Source organism: Maniola jurtina, chromosome 25, assembly GCF_905333055.1.
Source record: "Maniola jurtina chromosome 25, ilManJurt1.1, whole genome shotgun sequence".
NCBI classification, from domain to species: Eukaryota; Metazoa; Arthropoda; class Insecta; order Lepidoptera; family Nymphalidae; genus Maniola; species Maniola jurtina.
In genome coordinates, this window is record NC_060053.1 from 5,591,323 (window position 1) to 5,612,799 (window position 21,477).

The 21,477-nt window shown below is 36.0% G+C and overlaps 1 protein-coding gene and 1 long non-coding RNA gene across 2 annotated transcripts in view; both read left to right on the forward strand.

Moving 5' to 3' along the window:
• LOC123877938 (sex peptide receptor-like) overlaps nt 1-21,477 on the forward strand; it is a 50,647-nt gene that overhangs the window by 4,866 nt on the left and 24,304 nt on the right. The window lies entirely within an intron of this gene.
• On the forward strand, nt 1,765-21,158 carry LOC123878167. The gene is made up of 3 exons (XR_006798772.1): nt 1,765-1,861; nt 19,579-19,582; nt 21,146-21,158. It is a non-coding gene; the product is annotated as an uncharacterized LOC123878167 (long non-coding RNA).

Sequence of the window (21,477 nt, forward strand, 5' to 3'; positions counted from 1 at the left end):
GAATTCTCGATCCGAAATAGTCGTAATAAGTAGGTACTATTTGTTGTTGTTGAGCACTAGATCCGAATTCCGTTATATTATGGTTTCGGAAATTTAAATTCGGACCTTATGCGATCAAATCTGATCCGAATCTAAGAATTCTCGATCCGAAATATCATAGTAATTACTATTTATTGTTGTTGAGCACTAGATCCGAATTCTGTTATACGGTTTTGGAAATTTTAACTTCGGATCTGGTGCGATAGGTCCGATCCGAAGTCATCATCTATCATCATCATCAACAAACGGTCCACAGCTGGGCATAGGTCTTTTATAGGGACTTCCACACGCCACGGTATTGCGCCGCCTGAATCCAGCGGCACCCTGCGACTCGCCTGATGTCGTTCGTCCAACTATTGGAAGGTATTCCAACGCTGCGCTTTTCGGTTCGAGATTACCATTCCAGCACCTGGGACCCCAACCGATTTCGAAGTACCTTGCCGTATATTTGAATGAAGTATTTGACGAATGTACTAGCTCTGCGAATTTCGTTTTCCGAAGCTGAATGTATCAAATTCGGAGTTTGGTCTCGAGCAATATCTTAATCATAATACTTATTACTTATATACACGCTTGTGCACTACGTTCGATCCTAATCCGATCATGCGTTTGGTGGAAATCACTGAGTAGAAATATAAGGTGGCAATTTCGGTCAAAAGAGACGCAATGTAAAACAGACACCCAGATACAATCCGAATTTTCTAATCTGATTTTCCTTGATTCGGATCAGATACAGTGCGTAAAGAGCCTTAAGAGCCTAAAGGCAGTCGGCATTACTATTGTCTTCAACAAAAGGCGTTCAAACCCGATGATATCTATGTCTACCATTATTAATAGGTACCTACGGGTATATTGGTATAGTATGAGCACAGTACAAACAGAACAGTAGTTTAACTTCATACAAAGTGGCCGCCGCCGGTTTGAATGTATGCGTGAGCAGCGGGCGCCGTGTACGCACGGAAGTTTCACGCACACATTCGCACAGTCTCAAGGGGCTCAAGCGGCCGGCAGTACGGGCCGTGCCGCCATGCTAATCGCGCGCAATTGCGTATTACGTTGCACCCTCGCTCTTTTTTGTTTTGTTAATAACAATTATGACTTCAAAAAAAGCCAAAATTTATTGTGGTGTCTTCGGGTGTCTCAATAACGACTCCAACAAACCGGACTTATCATTCTTCAATATAAAATTTGTCTTTTCTTTTTAAAACGTCTTTTATTTACACCCCATTTATGAATTGGTAAAACATTTCATTATTATTATTACGAGTTTAAAAACCTAGTGCTATCATAGATAATACGCAAATAATATTTAATCTATACATATAATAAAATTGTAGAAAAGTGGTGTCTGTACAGTGCAAATATATAAAAAAAAAGTAGCAGGGGTTGTTATTATATCGGTGCCGAACCCGAAATTGTAATTATTATTTTTTTGTCTGTTTGTCTGTTTGTCTGTTTGTCTGTGTGTTTGTGCACGCTAATATCAGAAACGGCTTATTCAATTTAGATACGGTTTTCACTAATATATTGTAGTAAGCTTCACTTAACATTTAGTGTTTATTTTCTGTCAATCGGTTCATAAATAAAAAAGTTGTCAATTTAAAGAATCACGGCGAACATTTTTAACGTACAGAGTACGTACTACACACCTCGCGCTTGAGCGTCCGTGGCTATATAAAGCGCGCTGAGAGCTATTCCACGCGAACGAAGTCGCGGGCACAGCTAGTTAAAAATAAAAGTGACAACCCTAGGCGTCAACGCAGGAGTAGGTAATTAACTCGCCGATCGGCCTTAGTTAGCCTACTATTCTGTTTGTACTGTGGTATGAGGTCTGTAAGAAATTTCGAAGAGGACTTTGGTAATTCTGAAGTTTGTATGCTGGCAAAAGGATAGCTATTTTTTGGTATTTGTAAAAAAAATATACACAACAAAACAGTGAGAGCGTCGCGGTTAAAACTTCGGCCTCTTATTCGGAAGATCAGGGTTCGATTTTGGGCACCTCTAATTTTTCGGAGTTATGTTCTTACCTTTAATTCACGACAGGTCGACATGGCGATCAGGGTATGGAGCGGCGGGACGCCCCGCACGTTACCCGCGCGAAATTCTATCCCCGAAGATTGGATATGAAAACTTTTATGGAAATCTGTTATTTTTCAATTTCAAGTTAGGTATCAATGAAAACGGATATTTGGCTTTCGGTTAAAAATGAATGAAATTTTCAATTTTTTTGGAAACTTCACCTTCTCACTGAGTTTTGAAAAATTCACTTGGGCAAAGCCGGTCAGCTAGATATAAAATATAGCATAATAAAAGCTTATTTTCATCGTTCTTTAAAACAAGAGTGAAGAGTGAAAGAGGCACCTTCTAGGTAAACGCGTCCCCTCTTAGACCACATCATCACTTTACATCAGGTGTGATTGTGGTCAAGCGCTTGCCTATAGTGAATAAAAAAAAAGTCTATCAAACAATTTCAAAAATAATTGCATGAGTTCCTGGACTATTTTGGGGTAACTGATGTTCGGGCATTTCGCTGGTATTATTAGTATCATAATATTTCAGATAACATCTTTGGTTGATTGGATTTATTGATATAACATAATATTATTGTTATCTCCTAATATTTGGAGAACTGGTAAAATAATAAACACAAATGAAATGAAATGAATTCATTGCATGTAGGACTGCATCTGGTACTTATGATAAAAATATGTTAAGACTCTACCATATACCTATTACTACCTATACCTACATTAATTATTTTAGAACTAAATGATTAGTTGATTCAGCGACGAATTTTAACAGGGCTCTCTCTGTCACTCGCTTCATACAATCGTAGTTCCAATTTCATTTGAATATTAAGCAACCAAAGTCCATGAAATTTTGCAGACATATTCTAGAAACTAATATCTGTGTCTGTGGTGTTTAAGATTTTTCTAAAAATATGTAGTTTTAAAATTACAGGGGCTCAAGATTTGTATGTAAATTTTTAAGACCGCGTAACTTTGAAACCGAATATTTTAACAGAAATCTGGAAAACCACAGACATAGATATTCGTTTCTAGAATATGCCTGCAAAATTTCATGGACTTTGGTTGCTTAGTATTCAAATGAAATTGGAACTACGTTTGTATGAAGCGAGTAACGGAGAGACCCCTCTTAAGACTATGGCTATTTGACAAATCGCAAAAATGCTGTACTTTGAAGTGAATTGTTTATTTTTCTAAAGCATTAACAGCTATTAAATACATGCAATTAAAAACTTCAGTTTGTGAAGATTATAAGTACTTCTTTTAATTTTGTATACATTATCCCAATAAATAAATAAAAACAAGTTGAAAACATTGCTGTTCGCAACTTGTTCTGTAAAAATTTTCTTTAACATCTTGACACTTTGAAGCCAACCTCCAGAAAATGATATGTTTAGGTTTAGCAATCAATTTTAATTGTTAGTTTTATACTAAATGTTTTTCATTTCTTAAATAATTTAAAACTAACCAAAAAACTTCCTGTGCTATTTATTTTCTTGCAGGCGCTCTATGGAATTCAGTGTCCACTGGACTGTCATGGCGGAAGGACTGTGCGCGTCATTTCGTCGCAAAATATTATTTAAAATGAATTTAAGCTTATTATTTTTGAATGAAAGTTGTGTTTATAATCGTTGAAAAATAAAATAGGGATTTTTTCATTTCTAAATGAAGCCTGCTTATATACTAAATTTGATTCTAAAGTTACGGTTTTACCAGGTAAATACTCGGAGGTTGTCATAGATTATGATGACAGATAGTAAGTGTTCTAAATAGGTATTATACCTATGTTTTCTAGGAGATAGCGCGCCTCGTCCCGGGTGCCGTGTTCCGAAATGGATTTCGTAGTAGTGCAAGTTTGGTGCAAGCCCCACATGACGGAGGGGTATGCGTCAGGCATTTCCTGTGTACAAAAAAAAGACCTATATTTCGGATCCATATTTCATCACTGACAATATGCACTATTCAAAGACTGGTCTTCAAGCATTGAGGAATTTTGGACGAGAGACATCTCGAAGATTCCCGAAGGCTGCCTGAGTTAGATTTGTCGGCTAGCTAGCTTTTTTCGAAATTAGACTTACTTAGCTGGATTGTGTGTTAGAGCTTTCTTATGAGATATTATATGTACATAATATAACCATGGGTCTCATAAGAAAGCTCAGATTCATGCTGCGGGCAATGGGGAGAGCCTAAAGGTTGGAACGCCATTTCGGGGGCCGTGTTTCCTGCCATATATACCTTAGATACCTGAAAGCCAAGAGTGAATAGGCATCTTCTAGGTAAGCGTGCTCCTACTTAGACCTCATCACTGCTTTCTTTAAAGCATGATTGTCGTCAAGCGCAAGCGCAAAGATTCAGGCGGCGCAAACCCGTAGCATGTGGAAGACCCTATTAAAGACCTATATTCACTGTGGACGTCTGTCGGTTGATGTTGATGATTATGTCTTTAGTGCAAGTAGTTCAGTAGTTTCAGAGTTTATCGATAACAAATAAACAAACCTTTCCTCTTCATAATATATGTACTTAGTAGCGCAACCTTGGAAAAAATCTCGTGGAAACTCTTTGATTTTCTGAGATAAATGTCATTTTACCTGGCAGCGCTAATAAATTATATCACTGATAATAATTCATAACCGTTAAACCTAAGAGTCAAAATCTCGTTTTTCTAGTCGAGTTCCGTAGGCTCTTTGAATCCACCACATTATTATCCCAAGAAAACCTACCATTAGATGTAGGAATAATGGTAAGAGGTCACAACCCTCAGTAATAAAGAATACGATGCGGAGAGAGATGTCAGTCTCTAGGTCTTTAAATGTATCCATGCAAAAAACCACGTCGACTGGTTGCTCCGTTGCAGTGTGATTAAATATTAAACCAACAAACACACTTTCGCATTTGAAATATGGCCAGTGATTATAAGAAACAGTTTAAATCTCTCTCTGCTCTCCGAGAGACGTTAGGCAAAGTGAACACGAATTATGACACTTCTGTGTTCTTATACAAGCTTAGGTCTCTCAATTTTGTCAATTAATGTCAAATCTGGCATTCCAGCTTTCTCAAATCAAAACCTAGTAAGCGGCTTAAATTCAAAAGAATAGAATAGTCTACAACGATGGTCCAATGCGGAATGGCATACTTCACACACCTTTGAGAACATGGAAAACTTGCAGGTATGCAGGTTTCCTCACGATGTTTTCCTTCGCCGTTAAAGCAAGTGATATTAAATTGCTTAAAACGCACATAACTGAAAAGTTAGTAGAACGTGATTCCAGGATCGAACCCCCGACCTTCGATTAGGAGGCGGACGTTCTAACCACTAGGCTATGACAGTTTTTAAAGGGGTTTAAATATTTTAGTGTGAAGACTTGCCTACACATTTATTCATTACATTGCATCATTTTCTTTTTTAGGGTTCCGTACCTCAAAATGAAAAACGGAGCTCTTAAAGGATCACTTTGTTGTCTGTCCGTTTGTCCGTCCGTCCGTAAAGAAAACCTATACAGTACTTCCCGTTGATCTAGAATCACGAAATTTGTTTTCAGATTTATTCCTTTACTTGGGCTATGAGAGTTGAGACCTATCTACCTGCCCATAATTCTAGGTTAACGGGAAATACCCTATAGGTTTTCTTGACAGACACGACAGACGGACAGACGGACAGAAAGACAGAGGTCAAAGCGACTTACTAGCTTTTAATTTTACTTTAATGTGGGTGTCCTTACAATACAACGGGACATACTATGAAAGTTAGGCTTATGACATAAAACGATTTTCGGAAAAATGACATTTACTTTGTTTTGATATGGGGCGGTCGATATAATTAGGTACTAGGGTAAAGGCTCGAGTAAATGAACAGATTGGACGTTTTTACATGTATTAAGAGCTGGAATAAAAAACCGGCTGATATACCTTTTTTAAATATTTTCTTACAAATTCTTACACTGTTTTCAATTTCAATTTCAAAACCGTGTTCCGTTCAAACCGTTCAAAAGTGCGTGTGCGTCCATGTGTGTGTGTGTGTGTGTGAGTGTGTGTGAGTATATACTTGTCTGTATGTTTGTACGAGTGTTTGTGAGTGTGGTATTGCGTTGTATAACCACATGAGTAGCGAACAGAGTCAAAGCTTCATACAAGCGCGCTACGATAGGTACACTACTACAAGCTTGAGGCGCGTGTGTGCGTGAGCACAGGCGCTACGTCGCGTACGGAGAGAAATCGGTTTATACCGGCTCGGCCTGTGCTCAAGCTCAGGGGCTGCAGTACACGTCGCGCGTCGTGTTTTCATTTAATTTAATGTTAATGATAATAATTTAAATAGTGTTTAAAATCTATTTTTTTGAACTGTTATAGATTTTGTTCAAAATCAATATCTGAGGATCCCTAGGATCACAAAACAGGAAATTGTTACCAAAATTTAAAACAGTTGGCGCCATTTTGAAATTCTTTGTTAATTGACCGATTCCGTTCAAAATCGATATTTAGAGCTCCCTGGGATCACAAAATAAGAAACTGTTACCAAAATTTAAAAAAGTCGACGCCATTTTGAAATTCTTTGTTAATTGACCGATTTCGTTCAAAATCGATATTTAGAGCTCCCTGGGATCACAAAATAAGAAACTGTTACCAAAATTTAAAAAAGTCGACGCCATTTTGAAATTCTTTGTTAATTGATCGATTTCGTTCAAAATCGATATTTAGAGCTCCCTGGGAACACAAAATAAGAAACTGTTACCAAAATTTAAAAAAGTTGACGCCATTTTGTAATTATTTGTCAATTCACCGATTTCGTTCAAAATCGATATTTAGAGCTCCCTGGGATCACAAAACAGGAAACTGTTATCAAAATTTAAAAAAGTCGACGCCATTTTGAAATTCTTTGTTAATTGACCGATTTCGTTCAAAATCGATATTTAGAGCTCCCTGGGATCACAAAATAAGAAACTGTTACCAAAATTTAAAAAAGTCGACGCCATTTTGAAATTCTTTGTTAATTGACCAATTTCGTTCAAAATCGATATTTAGAGCTCCCTGGGATCACAAAATAAGAAACTGTTACCAAAATTTAAAAAAGTCGACGCCATTTTGTAATTCTTTGTTAATTGACCGATTTCGTTCAAAATCGATATTTAGAGCTCCCTGGGATCACAAAATAAGAAACTGTTACCAAAATTTAAAAAAGTCGACGCCATTTTGTAATTCTTTGTCAATTCACCGATTTCGTTCAAAATCGATATTTAGAGCTCCCTGGGATCACAAAACAGGAAACTGTTATCAAAATTTAAAAAAGTCGACGCCATTTTGAAATTCTTTGTTAATTGACCGATTTCGTTCAAAATCGATATTTAGAGCTCCCTGGGATCACAAAATAAGAAACTGTTACCAAAATTTAAAAAAGTCGACGCCATTTTGAAATTCTTTGTTAATTGACCAATTTCGTTCAAAATCGATATTTAGAGCTCCCTGGGATCACAAAATAAGAAACTGTTACCAAAATTTAAAAAAGTCGACGCCATTTTGAAATTCTTTGTTAATTGACCGATTTCGTTCAAAATCGATATTTAGAGCTCCCTGGGATCACAAAATAAGAAACTGTTACCAAAATTTAAAAAAGTCGACGCCATTTTGAAATTCTTTGTTAATTGACCGATTTCGTACAAAATCGATATTTAGAGCTCCCTGGCATCACAATATAAGAAACTGTTACCAAAATTTAAAAAAGTCGACGCCATTTTGAAATTCTTTGTTAATTGACCGATTTCGTTCAAAATCGATATTTAAAGCTCCCTGGGATCACAAAAAAGGAAACTGTTACCAAAATTTAAAAAAGTCGACGCCATTTTGAAATTCTTTGTTAATTGACCGATTTCGTTCAAAATCAATATTTAGAGCTCCCTGGCATCACAAAAAAGGAAACTGTTACCAAAATTTAAAAAAGTCGACGCCATTTTGAAATTCTTTGTTAATTGACCGATTTCGTTCAAAATCTATATTTAGAGCTCCCTGGGATCACAAAAAAGGAAACTGTTACCAAAATTTAAAAAAGTCGACGCCATTTTGAAATTCTTTGTTAATTGACCGATTTCGTTCAAAATCGATATTTAGAGCTCCCTGGCATCACAAAAAAGGAAACTGTTACCAAAATTTAAAAAAGTCGACGCCATTTTGAAATTCTTTGTTAATTGACCGATTTTGTTCAAAATTGATATTTAGAGCTCCCTGGGATCACAAAATAAGAAACTGTTACCAAAATTTAAAAAAGTCGACGCCATTTTGAAATTCTTTGTTAATTGACCGATTTCGTATAAAATCGATATTTAGAGCTCCCTGGGATCACAAAATAAGAAACTGTTACCAAAATTTAAAAAAGTCGACGCCATTTTGAAATTCTTTGTTAATTGACCGATTTCGTTCAAAATCGATATTTAAAGCTCCCTGGGATCACAAAAAAGGAAACTGTTACCAAAATTTAAAAAAGTCGACGCCATTTTGAAATTCTTTGTTAATTGACCGATTTCGTTCAAAATCGATATTTAGAGCTCCCTGGGATCAAAATAGGAAACTGTTACCAAAATTTAAAAAGTTGGCACCATTTATAATTCTTTGTAAAGTGACTGATTTCGTTCAAAATCGATATTTAGATCTATCGATCGATATTTAAACTAAGCAATCACAACAAAAAACAAACTTTGCCATCTTGTTGAACAAATACCTATTGTTTATTAAATTGTATCCTTCTGTGCCAACCCTACCAAAATAGTTATAAATTTTGTTCGCTGCTTAGAAGCTTTGCCTCTGTTCGCTACTCTGTGGTATAACACCATGTTAGTAAATCTTAGTATATTTTTAACCGACTTCAAAAAAAGGAAGAGGTTCTGAATTCCTCGGTAACTTTTTTTTTTAATGTATGTTCTCCGATTACTCAAAGACGCCTGGACCGATTTGGATTTTTTTTTGTTTGATAGGGTATACTTCGCAGGTGGTCCCATATAAATTTGATGAAGATCTGATGAATATCATCCGAGATGGAGAACGGAACTCCTCAATGGATAAGAGCAAATTGCTCGCGATCAGTGTAATATCTTAGTAAACAGTAGGGTTTTAACTGGGTATGGCATATTATAGTACAGTGGGGCCACTAAAAATTGTGAAATAAAAAATTTTCAAAAGAAAAATAAAACCGACTTCAAAAACCACAATCACTAAAATTATTTTTACTTTTTAGTGTTTGTGGTTTTTGAAGTCGGTTTAATTTTTCTTTAGATTTTTTTTAAATATTTATTCTGGTATTCTTCTTTCTTGGATAAGGATCCCTCTTGGGTATCCCCATTTCTCTCTGTCTTTGGTACTATCAAGCTAATTTTCTCTCGCGATTTGCACAATAGCATTAGACCAACGCGTCTTCGGTCTACCTATTTTTCTTTTACCTGCTGGACCTGGCCAAGGGGAGATTTTTCCTGTCCTTCTTTCATCTGTAAAAATCGATACAATATGACCATTTGCATTTCAGTTTTAGGGCATGTCTCAAGGTGTCTGTAGGCTTTGTCTTTTTTCTTATGTCTTCAATTCTCACTTTGAATATTTTTTCCTTAAGTTATGCTCCTTGCCATCGCCCTTTAGCAAGTCACTATTTCTTTTTATATTCTTTGTCTGGACCCATGTTTGGCTGGCATAGGTGAGGCATGGCAGGATGCATGTATCTGTAACGGATCTTTTAAGATGTACTGGGTAAGCTCCTTTCATTCTTTCCTTTTGTGCCCAGTACTTGTTCGAACTGATGTTAATCCGTCTGTCTACTTCCTCTTCTGCACTTGTAACGCTGAATGAGACTTGTTTTTTAAGATACATTTAGGAGCATAGGTATTGTAGTTCCAATACTTAATTGTATTTATTTGCCTGTTACTATAAATATGGCGGCTGATTGAATGAGGCCGATTGTTGTACCTCTGCGAAACTGTTCAAAAATAGTAAACTGAAGTAAGTAGGTACTACTTACAAAATTATGTCGCTTTTCATTGATAAATATGGATTTCGAAAATTTGACCACATTTCCAAATTTCGCGATATATAAAGTGGCTTCCGATTCCGAATCATTTCACTGGCATACAAAATTCAACTTTTTTGTTTTATTAGGTTTTGAAACTGTTTCTTACTAATTTGACGTCGCTGATTTCAGATCTACTTTAATTTTTTACACAGCAGCTCTAGTTTTTGAGATACAGGTACCCCCATATTTTGCACTATACTCACACTTTGTATGTTCACACTTTATTAAGATCAGACAAGTAATTTCTAAAATTTATCGAGGTGTTAACATCAAGAAGAACATCTGCAAGTTATTCCAATCATTTTTGTACCATTTGGTGGCGAGTACGTATTAAAGAATGTCGTGCAAGTGTGTCTAACTTTGTAAAACAAGCATACTCGGGCTACTTTGAGAACCCATTAGCAGCTAACAGCAAGGCCTGGACTCCAAATTTTTATATGTGCGTTTATGAGCAAATAAGAATAGACCCTACTTTTACTAAAAATAGTCTTATAATTTGGCGCGAACCATCTAAACACCATGATGATTATTATTTCTGCATTGTGAATATAACCAGAAGAAACAGCAAAAAAATTGTTCCAAGCGACTCTATTGTAACTTGCAGTCTACAATTAGAACGATTCTGACTTCTGGTGATAAATCTGTACCTCAGCCCCAACCCAGTACCTCCAATCTACTTCAAGAACTTTCAGAAGGTAGTGACGATGTTTTACATCTCAACTTAGACTATTCAATCAAAATGATTTGGATCACTTAATGAGAGATCTTAGATTGTCTAAAAAGCATCAGAACATGTGGCTTCTCGGCTCAAAGGAACAAATCTGATAACATGTGTTACGGTATATTGTTCTCACTACTCTCAAAACATTCAGCAGCTGATGTTGCACTTCCAGCGACTTGGGTGCAACATATGGGCATTAAGTTTCATTTTCTCTGTAATCATTTAGACTGTTTTCCAGAAAATTTAGGTGACTTTCAACCTAAGATAACTATACCAAAGGGGATAATATCATATGAAAGGGCTCTATTATACATTCTAAAACAGGTTTTATTTATTACTAGCTGTGCTCGCGACTTCGTTCGCGTGGAATAGTGACTTTTCGCGCTTTATATAGCCACGGACGCTCAGGCGCGAGGCGCCGTGATTATTTAAATTGACATAACTTTTTTATTTATGAACCGATTGACATGAAATAAACACTAAATCCTAAGTGAAGCTTACTACAATATATTAGTGAAAACCGTATCTAAATCGATTAAGCCGTTTTTGAGATTAGCGTGCACAAACACACAGACAAACAGACAAACAGACAAAAAAAAAATTAATTACAATTTCGGGTTCGGCATCGATATAATAACAACCCCTGCTACTTTTTTTTTATATATTTCCATTGTACAGACACCACTTTTCTACAATTTTATTATATGTACTAGCTGTGCCCGCGACTTCGTTCGCGTGGAATAGTGACTTTTCGCGCTTTATATAGCCACGCACGCTCAGGCGCGAGGCGCCGTGATTCTTTAAATTGACATAACTTTTTTATTTATGAACCGATTGACATGAAATAAACACTAAATCCTAAGTGAAGCTTACTACAATATATTAGTGAAAACCGTATCTAAATCGAATAAGCCGTTTCTGAGATTAGCGTGCACAAACACACAGACAAACAGACAAACAGACAAAAAAAAATTAATTACAATTTCGGGTTCGGCATCGATATAATAACAACCCCTGCTACTTTTTTTTATATATTTCCATTGTACAGACACCACTTTTCTACAATTTTATTATATGTATAGATAGATTATTATGTAAAATAGTGTTTGATTTATCGCGCAAAATGTAGAAAAAAATATACAATAAGTCAAAAACTGTGAAAATCTGTCAATTTTTTTTGAATTCCAAGCCGAAAATATATTTAAGAATTTATTTATTAATAGGAATCGAGAGTTTATGCACTAGATAGAGTTCGTTCATTCACTGAAATTCCCAGTTCATTTTCTGGCAATTTATCCTTTTCTTAAATAAAATAATTTATAATAATTAATACCACGCATTTTATTTGATTTTTTGATATTTAAATAATTTAAGAGTGTTTACCTACTGTGTACAGACACACAAAATATAAAAATTAGATATAGAACGATTCTCATATACCTTAATTTTAGGTCAATGTCAGGGTAGTCCTTATTCGTTCATGTACTGGATCTTTTACCCTCCTACGTCAAAATACTAAAAGTCCGCGTAAATTTCGCAAATTGAAATGTCTGCTTGATTAATTGTCAATAGAGGGTCATGACATGTCAAAATTGCTAGTTTGAAGGTGAAATCGTCTATGTCATTCGCAATGGTTTTCCTCTTAATCAACATTTCAGCCAAAACTACTTTTTACCAACGTCGTCCGTCAAAACTAGTTTTGACTGGTTTCTTTTGCAGATAAAAGATTCAATGGATAAGAGTTTCGACTAGTAGAGTAGAGTAGCATAATAATAATAATTGGTTTCCTCGATACAAAACGTCGAATAAGTAACTAGATCGGAAACAATAACAATGGCAATATTTTCCCCTCACTGACATAACTGTGTACCTAACCCATGTCACATTTTTGCCTCACTAGATACATCCCAACATACAACAACATACAATATTTAGTAAATACGTTCTACGAAGTAATATTATGTGTGTCTATGGTTTGCCAGATTTCCGGTAAAATATTTACTTTCAAAGTTACATGGATTCAAGGATTTAGATACAGATCTTTAAACCCGTGTAACTTTAAACTGCTCAGACACAATTTATTAGTTTCTAGAAAGTCTATAATATTTCATCGAGTTTGTTTAACAAGAACCAAACTACATTTGTATGAAGAGTATTAGAGCGAATGGGATTTCAATTCTATTCCATTCCATCAGCCTGTAAGCGTCCAATACTGGACATAGGCCTTTCCAAAAACGCGCCACCATACACGGTCCTTTGCCTTCCTCATCCACCCGCTCTCCGCCACCTTCTTCACGTCATCGGTCCAGCGGGCTGGAGGTCCCACACTGGGATATAATATGAAAGCTTAAAACCACGCAGAAAAAGTCGCGAGTTAAACCTAGCAAACAACAACAACAACCAACAACAAGAACCTTAGGCAACAACTTAACAAGAAACTTAGGCAAAGAATTTTTAAATTTAAAAAGTGTGATATTTTTGTATGTAGCGCAAAACGCTACCTTGCGCTTTGAAAAATCAGATGCAACAATTTTCACTGACATTTTTGAAAGGGGAAAATCGGTTCCCTCGTTTAATCGGGCACGTAAGATTTCAGAAACAGAAAAGTCCTTATAAAATGATAAAACGATATTTTTCCAGACTTAGTAAGTTCCTACTTACCTATATTCAATCTATTCTTGACTAAGTGTTCCAGATTTTTGTGTCTTCGGTTCATAGGAATAAAGTTCAAAATCAATTCAATTATTATTACTATAAAGATTTCACATCCGAAAGCTAGTTTTAAATGATAAAACGTAGCAAAGATTTCTCAGTTATTATTTTCGGTGTATTACAAATTTTGTCATACATGGAACGGAATACGGTTCAAAATCGAATAATGTTGGTATCAATAAAGCTTTTCAGTAGAAGTACTTGATTGTTATATCAAATTTCTATTCTTCTTGGAACAATAGTTACCTACGTAAGCAGAATTCATAGCAAAATAGATTATCTACTAGTTTAACACAGTCAAAGGGTAACATGTAGGTACCAGTATCTGAGTTTTAAAAAACCAGCCAAGTGCTAGTCAGACTCGTGCACTGAGGGTTCCGTACTCGGAACAACACGGATTTTTTCCAACATTTTGCACGATAAATCAAAAACTATTATGCATAAAAACAAATAAAAATCTGTTTTAGAATGTACAGGTAAAGCCGTTCCATATGATACCCCACTTGGTATAGTTATCTTACTTTGAAAATTGAAACACATTTTAGGTAATTTTTTTTAAAATAAAGTAACCACAAATTCGCGGTTTTCAGATTTATTTCTGTACTTGTGCTATAAGACCTACCTACCTGCCAAATTTCATGATTCTAGGTCAACGGGAAGGAAGTACCCTATAGGTTTCTTGACAGACACGATGGACAGACAGGCAGACAACAAAGTGATCCTATAAAGGTTCCGTTTTTCCTTTTGAGGTACGAAACCCTAAAAAAAGTTAGTCAGGTAATTTTTCCTTTTATATCCTCTTATTTCTTTATAGTGTCTGGCCTCTTCGTATCCTTCGTAGTCCATGCCTTAAAGAGTACTTTTACCAGTGCCTGTTATTGTCACTAGCATCTTCCCTAATTGAAACGAATGGGAATACTTTACTAATGGGATTATATCCAACTCCGAAACTATGACGACTTCCCTGGCACAGTGATTAACGCTTGTGGTCTTGTAAATTTGGAGCTCCCGGGTTCGATTCCTGGCAGAGACAATTTGGAAAATACTAATTTCTAAATTTCTCTAGTGTGATGTGGTGGGAGGCTTCGGCCCTGGCTAGTTGCCACGGCTGAAACGTATTATTCAGTTCCAACATTATAGCCAAAGGTAAAATAACTGTGAAACTAGTCGAAGTTCTTAGTAAAAATTTTACCATTTCCCTAGAACTATTTCCGGCACGCTAGAAACCAAGTTTCCGCGGGAAATTACAGACTAACACATGAGACGATGGAGTGGCTACACTCTCGGCGAGCCAACTCGACATAATGAAATAGCGTCTCCACACTCCATAACAGCCGAGGCGAGATTAAGAGCTGGAACAAGATACAGTTTTAAAACTAAAACCTTTATGAAATTGCTGTCGGGAAAATAGTTTTACAACATAATTCCACAGCTAGATAGAGATAGATAGTGATACACTTCTATATTATCCAGGGTGTTTGGTAATTAGTATATAATGACGACACGTACCCATGCTACTTTGATCTGCTAAATACAATGCTGAAGTAAAATGATGTGATAAAATTATAAAAATTTCCATACAAAATTTTAATTTTTTTTATGACCAAGTTTTCATGGCCCTAATGTACCCTAATTCACTGAGATCGTTGGCCTCGGCCTTTGAGATCGGTCATGAAAACTTTGACATAATTTTTTTTTTAAATTTTGTACGGAAATTTTTATAATTTTATTTCGTCATTATACTTCAGCATTGTGTTTATCAGATCAAAGTAGCATGGGTACGTGTCGTCTTTATATACTAGTTACCAAACACCCTGTATACGATGCTTGCAACTTCAGCCGTGTGGGTTTAGGTTTTTAAAATCCCAAATAGATATAATCAAATTGTGTTACTGTCGCTCGGTTTATTTTAACATTGATTATATTTATATTAATGAACTCATAATTTTTTCTTCTTTCATTTGATATCCCACTAGATACAATAGCAAAAAATAAAACATTTTAGAGACCCTCACTTTTTTGGATGTAACTCCGTCAGATCGATTTTTTTCGTACAAAATGTAGCCTATTTCATCCGGACCATAATTACGAATCGATTGACACCCCACTCATCAAAATCGGCTAAGAAGTTCAGGCCCTACGGTGGAACACACATAAATACAAACCTGCATACACACATAGACTGCTAAAATAACCCTTCCTTTCGGCTTTACAGTAGTTAGCTAAAATAGATCGCATCATCACTTACCACCAGGCGATATTGCAGTCAGGACCTAACTTATATAGATCTATATATCCTATTATAGAACTATGAATAATATAGATCCTTCATGACATATCTAATTAAGGCTATAGCAAAAACCTATTAAGGAGTACAATGAGGCAGTTTCATCTCTAATTAGCGGTTTCTTTCAGAAATCCTTCGTATTAGGGATATCATACAAAAGAGGTAATTATATTGAGTTTCTTGCCGGTGTCTTAATAGGATAGATATTCCAAATTGATGATATTATATTAAAAGGGATCTCATTGTCACTCGCTCTACACAAACGTATTTAGTTCAGCTCTCATTAAATAAATAAATGAATAAAAATATTTTTATTCAATTAGACTTTTACAAGTACTTTTGAATCATCAAATGCATCTACCACTGGTTCGGAATGTCTTACCCAGCGAGAAGAACCAGCAAGAAACTCGCCGGTTGCTCTATTCAAAGATTTGATATGATTTAATACAATTACAATATTATGCAATGTTTAAAAGTAAATGAAGTCCCACGAGCTGCAGGTCAAATCCATGCTCTTTTATCATTTACATAACCTTCAATTGTATAATATGCTTTTCAGTACTAACCAATCAAACGCAATGTTTTGTAGATTAGGGACTACTAAATAATGCCCACGACTTTGTCCGCGTGGATTTAGGTTTTTAAAAACCCCGTGGGAAATCTTTAATTTTCCAGGAAAAAAAGTTGCCTGTCATTTTCGGGACGCAAGCTACCTAAGTACGTCTGTACCAAATTTTATATCTTTACCTATTTTTTTATTATTTTCTGTAGTTTCTAAATTTCTGTGAAAATATTCAGTTTCAAAGTAACATGGCCTCAAGAATTCACGTACAAAAATCTTATAATCCATGTAACTTTAAAATTAGTTATTTTTACCAAAATATGGCAAACCATAGATAAACATTAGTTTCTAGAACGGATCTACAATTTTTTTAAGATTGATTGGTTAATATTTAAATGAGAGCCAAATTACATTTGTATGGAGCGGGCAACGGAGAGTCTGCCGTTAATTAATTAACTATACACAGACTTTGATGGATCAAAAGAGCTTCTGAAATTCTGAATGCCTACTTAATTAAAGTTATTAGGTATTTTGATGTAGAATTTAATTATAGGTATTTCACAATGTAGAATCATTAAATTTTGAAATCTCTAGGCCTTAATTATACCTAATGAAATTTTGCTTTATCAGGTATGTAGAATGTAGCTTATTGCTGAGTTTGTTGAGGGATTATACTTGGATTAGGGCGCGTTTGGAACCCTCGTAACTTTAGTTTAAGTTTCCGTAATTAATTTTCACCGTTATTTGTCACCCATCACTACCTACCCATATTATAAATGCGAAAGTGTAGTTTGTGTGTTGGTTTGTCCTTCAATCACGTAGCAACGGAGAAACAGATCGACGTATTCTTGAAAGGATATAACTTAGGTATAGTAAGTAACATAAGCAACTTTTATTCCGGAAAATCATAGAGTTCCCAGGGATTTTTAAACCTTAATCCGCGCAAAGTGTGGGCATCAGCTACTTTTGAACAAGCAGTATTGAAAAAAATTTTAAAAAATTATAATCATTGTCACTCGGGATGATATAAGGACATATACATAAGAACATATGGGATATTATTCTAACAATCCCATACACCCTTTGTTCAGGTATTTAGAAGTTATGGTGGAACAAAGTAACTCACCATACATACATGAACCCTGAAAATGTTGTAGTCTTTTTTGGCCAGTGGTGTAATAAAGGCTTTGTAATGGAATAAAGGCTTTGAATTTACTGTCAACAGTCTACTTGAATATGTTCCATTCAACTTTGCTTGTCATGTAGTAAACTAACATGATGAACTCGCCACATTCTTGCCGAGGCGTCTGGCTTTACAAAGATTAGCCAATGTCAAGTTTGTAGTTATTTGTAACAAGTTAGTTAAACTATACAAATATGGACCCCGTCTGTGCCGGCGCTCGCCGACATACGCACGGCACCCCCTTAGAGCGCTTTCCAGTCAGTTTTAACAAAAAAAAAACACTCCAAAAACGCAGAGCATTATTTTTACGCATTATAAGCTCTATGGTTCTATTCAACTTAGCTTGTCACGTAGGAACTAAAATATTAACACGAGCATGATGAACTCGCCACATTCTTGCCGAGGCGTGAATAAAAACCTTCGCGTCGTGTTGACTTTATTATGAGACTTTCCACTCGGCTGCTGGAGTTTCTCGCTACTCGTTATTTTACACGCCTTTTAAATATTTTAGCTCCATTTTAACTCTATGGGTCAACTGTCATGACGTCAAAAGTACGGTTAACCTTTAAAATAGTGTGTTGTGATTTTTTGGAGTGTTTTTTTGTTAGAAGTGGCCGGTTTTTTGTGTTCTGCTGGTGTTTATTGGTGGTGGAACTGACTGGGAAGCGCTGTAAAGGGGCGCCGCGTGTATGTCGGCGGGCGCCGGCACATACGAAGTCCATACTTATACATATAGTTTTCCTAACTTGTAAATAACTACAAACTTGACATTGGCTAATCAGTGTGAAGCCAGACGAGAGAAAAAAAAACCTTTAAAATAGGGACAAAAACCGTACTTTTGACATGACATTTGACACAAAGTTAAAATGGCGCGTGAGAAGTTATTTTTACGCCTTATAAGCTCTATGGTTCTATTCAACTGAGCTTGTCATGTAGGAACTAAAATATTAACACGAGCATGATGAACTCGCCACATTCTTGCCGAGGCGTGAATAAAAACCGTCGCGTCGTGTTTGTTGACTTTATTATGAAACTTTCCACTCGGCTGCTGGAGTTTCTCGCTACACGTTATTTTACACGCCTTTTAAATATTTTAGCTCCATTTTAACTCTATGGGTCAACTGTCATGATGTCAAAAGTACGGTTAACCTTTAAAATAGGACTTCGTCTGTGGTGTCGTTTTCTGGCGCGCGTGTTGTGACTTTTAGGAGTGTTTTTTTGTTAGAAGTGGCCGGTTTTTGTGTTCTGCTGGTGTTTATTGGTGGTGGAACTGACTGGGAAGCGCTCTAAAGGGGCGCCGCGTGTATCTCGGCGGGCGCCGACACAGACGAAGTCCATACTTATAAGTACATGAAGTACATATAGTTTTTCTAACTTTTAAATAACTACAAACTTAACATTGGCTAATCAGTGTAAAGCCAGACGGAAGAAAAAAAAAACCTTTAAAATAGGGACAAAAACCGTACTTTTGACATGACATTTGACACAAAGTTAAAATGGCGCGAGAAAAGTTATTTTTACGCATTATAAGCTCTATGGTTCTATTCAACTGAGCTTGTCATGTAGGAACTAAAATATTAACACGAGCATGATGAACTCGCCACATTCTTGCCGAGGCGTGAATAAAAACCGTCGCGTCGTGTTTGTTGACTTTATTATGAGACTTTCCACTCGGCTGCTCGAGTTTCTTGCTACTCGTTTTTAACACGCCTTTTAAATACAGAATTTTTCGTCGTCAAAATACTAAATACTAGTTCAGAATGCCACTGGTTCTCAGAACTTAGGCTAAAATCTATAGACCATACTTTGAATTTGCAGACGAGATATGTCTCTGATAGAAATTTGGCATTGTCGGCCGTATTCACAAACGTTACTATGAGGTCTCACAGTGCGCTCGAACGCATAGTGTAGGTTCCACCAATCAGATCATTGTAAATTGGCGTGATACAGTAATCTGATTGGTGGAACGGACACTGTGCGTTCGAGCGCACTATGAGACCTCATAGTAACGTTTGTGAATACGGGTGTGTCTCGCTTTACACTGTAAAATAAAACCTGAGCAAAATAAAGGTACGTTCTATCCTTATCTCAACTGTCGATCCTTGTTTAAAAAGCAAGAGACTGTGAAAATAAAAGTATGCTTGCATTAAGAATGTCCTTTATACGGGACATAGCAGCTTTATAGCTCGCGGCCGCGACACCTAAGAGCTCGTTACGAAAGCATAAATCTGTCTCATTCTATCCCAGTAAAACAAAGATGAGCAAAGTTAAAGTCACGCCCTATAGATTTCAAGCGTCTATCCTGTTTAAAAAGCAGAAAAGAAAAGTATATTTGCATTAATAATGTCCTTTATACGAGACATAGCAGCTTTAGGTATAGCTCGCGGCACCTGAGAGCTCATTACGCAACCAAGTCACGTTTCAAACGCGGTATGGGTATACTCCTTTATTTTTACAGACAATGCAGAAAAGGACTTGAAATGTCAATGTTTTATTATGAATTTGATAAACAAATGCTAAATTACTTAGTTCATTGACTTAGTATCCCAAACAGGACCTGACCATTGACACTACAAACTACTACACTGACCTGAGTCAATCGTAAAAGTCGGTAAAAATAATATAATTAAGTCAAAAAGATTCAAGAGTCAAGAGGGATCTATCTATGACATGACATAAATCCGTCTCGTTTTTAACCCCCGACCCAAAAAGAGAGGTGTTATAAGTTTAACGTGTGTATCTGTGTATCTGTCTGTGGCATCGTAGCTCCTAAACTAATGAACCGATTTTAATTTCTGAATGAAATGTGGCTCGATCGAGAGTGTTCTTAGCTATAAACCAAGAAAATCGGTTCAGCCGTTTGAAAGTTATCAGCTCTTTTCTAGTTACTTGTAACCTTCACTTGTGGGGTTGTTATTTTTTAATTTACACTTGTAATTCAGTAAAATAAAGATGAGCAAAGTCAAAGTACGCTTTATACTTAGATTTCAAGCGTCGATCCATATTCAAAAAGCAACAGACTGTAAATAAAAGTAAATAAGTGCATCAGAATGTCCTTTATACGGGACATAGCAGCTTATAGCTCGCGGCACCTGAGAGCTCATTACGCAACCAAGTCACGTTTCAAACGCGGTATGGGTATACTCCTTTATTTTTACAGACAATGCAGTAAAGGACTTTAAGTGTCGTTGTTTCATTTTATCTACTAAGATACTGGGTATCATGATATTCATGGTGCTCATATAAATGTCGCTTAAGAGGGGTCTCTCTGTCACTCGCTTCATACAAACGTAGTTCCAATTTCATTTGAATATTAAGCAACCAAAGTCCATGAAATTTTTCCAGATTTCTGTTGAAATATTCGGTTTCAAAGTTACGCGGTCTTAAAAATTTACATACAAATCTTTGAGCCCCTGTAATTTAAAACTACATATTTTTAGAAAAATCTAAAACACCACAGACACAGATATTAGTTTCTAGAATATGTCTGCAAAATTTCATGGACTTTGGTTGCTTAATACGAGTATTCAAATGAAATTGGAACTACGATTGTATGAAGCGAGTGACGGAGAGAGCTTAAAATAAGAGAAATGATATTAGAATTAGTGCATTATGTTTCTGTAATGGAATGAACATATTATACAGGCTGTAACCAGAACACTAGCAAACACTTAGTGTTATTATTATACTACGTTAACACAATCCAATGCCAATAACCATTTGCCTTATCTTATAGTTCTAGTGTTTTAGTATTTCTCAAACCCGCAGTGTATAGCGTCCAAAACTCATGTCAGTGACATTGACTTCGAGTGACCTATTTACGGAAAGTTCGTTGGCCTCTAGCGTCAGTTAGATGTTTTATTTGCAATATATTGTGAACCTTCAAAAAATGCTGAGCTGAGAGA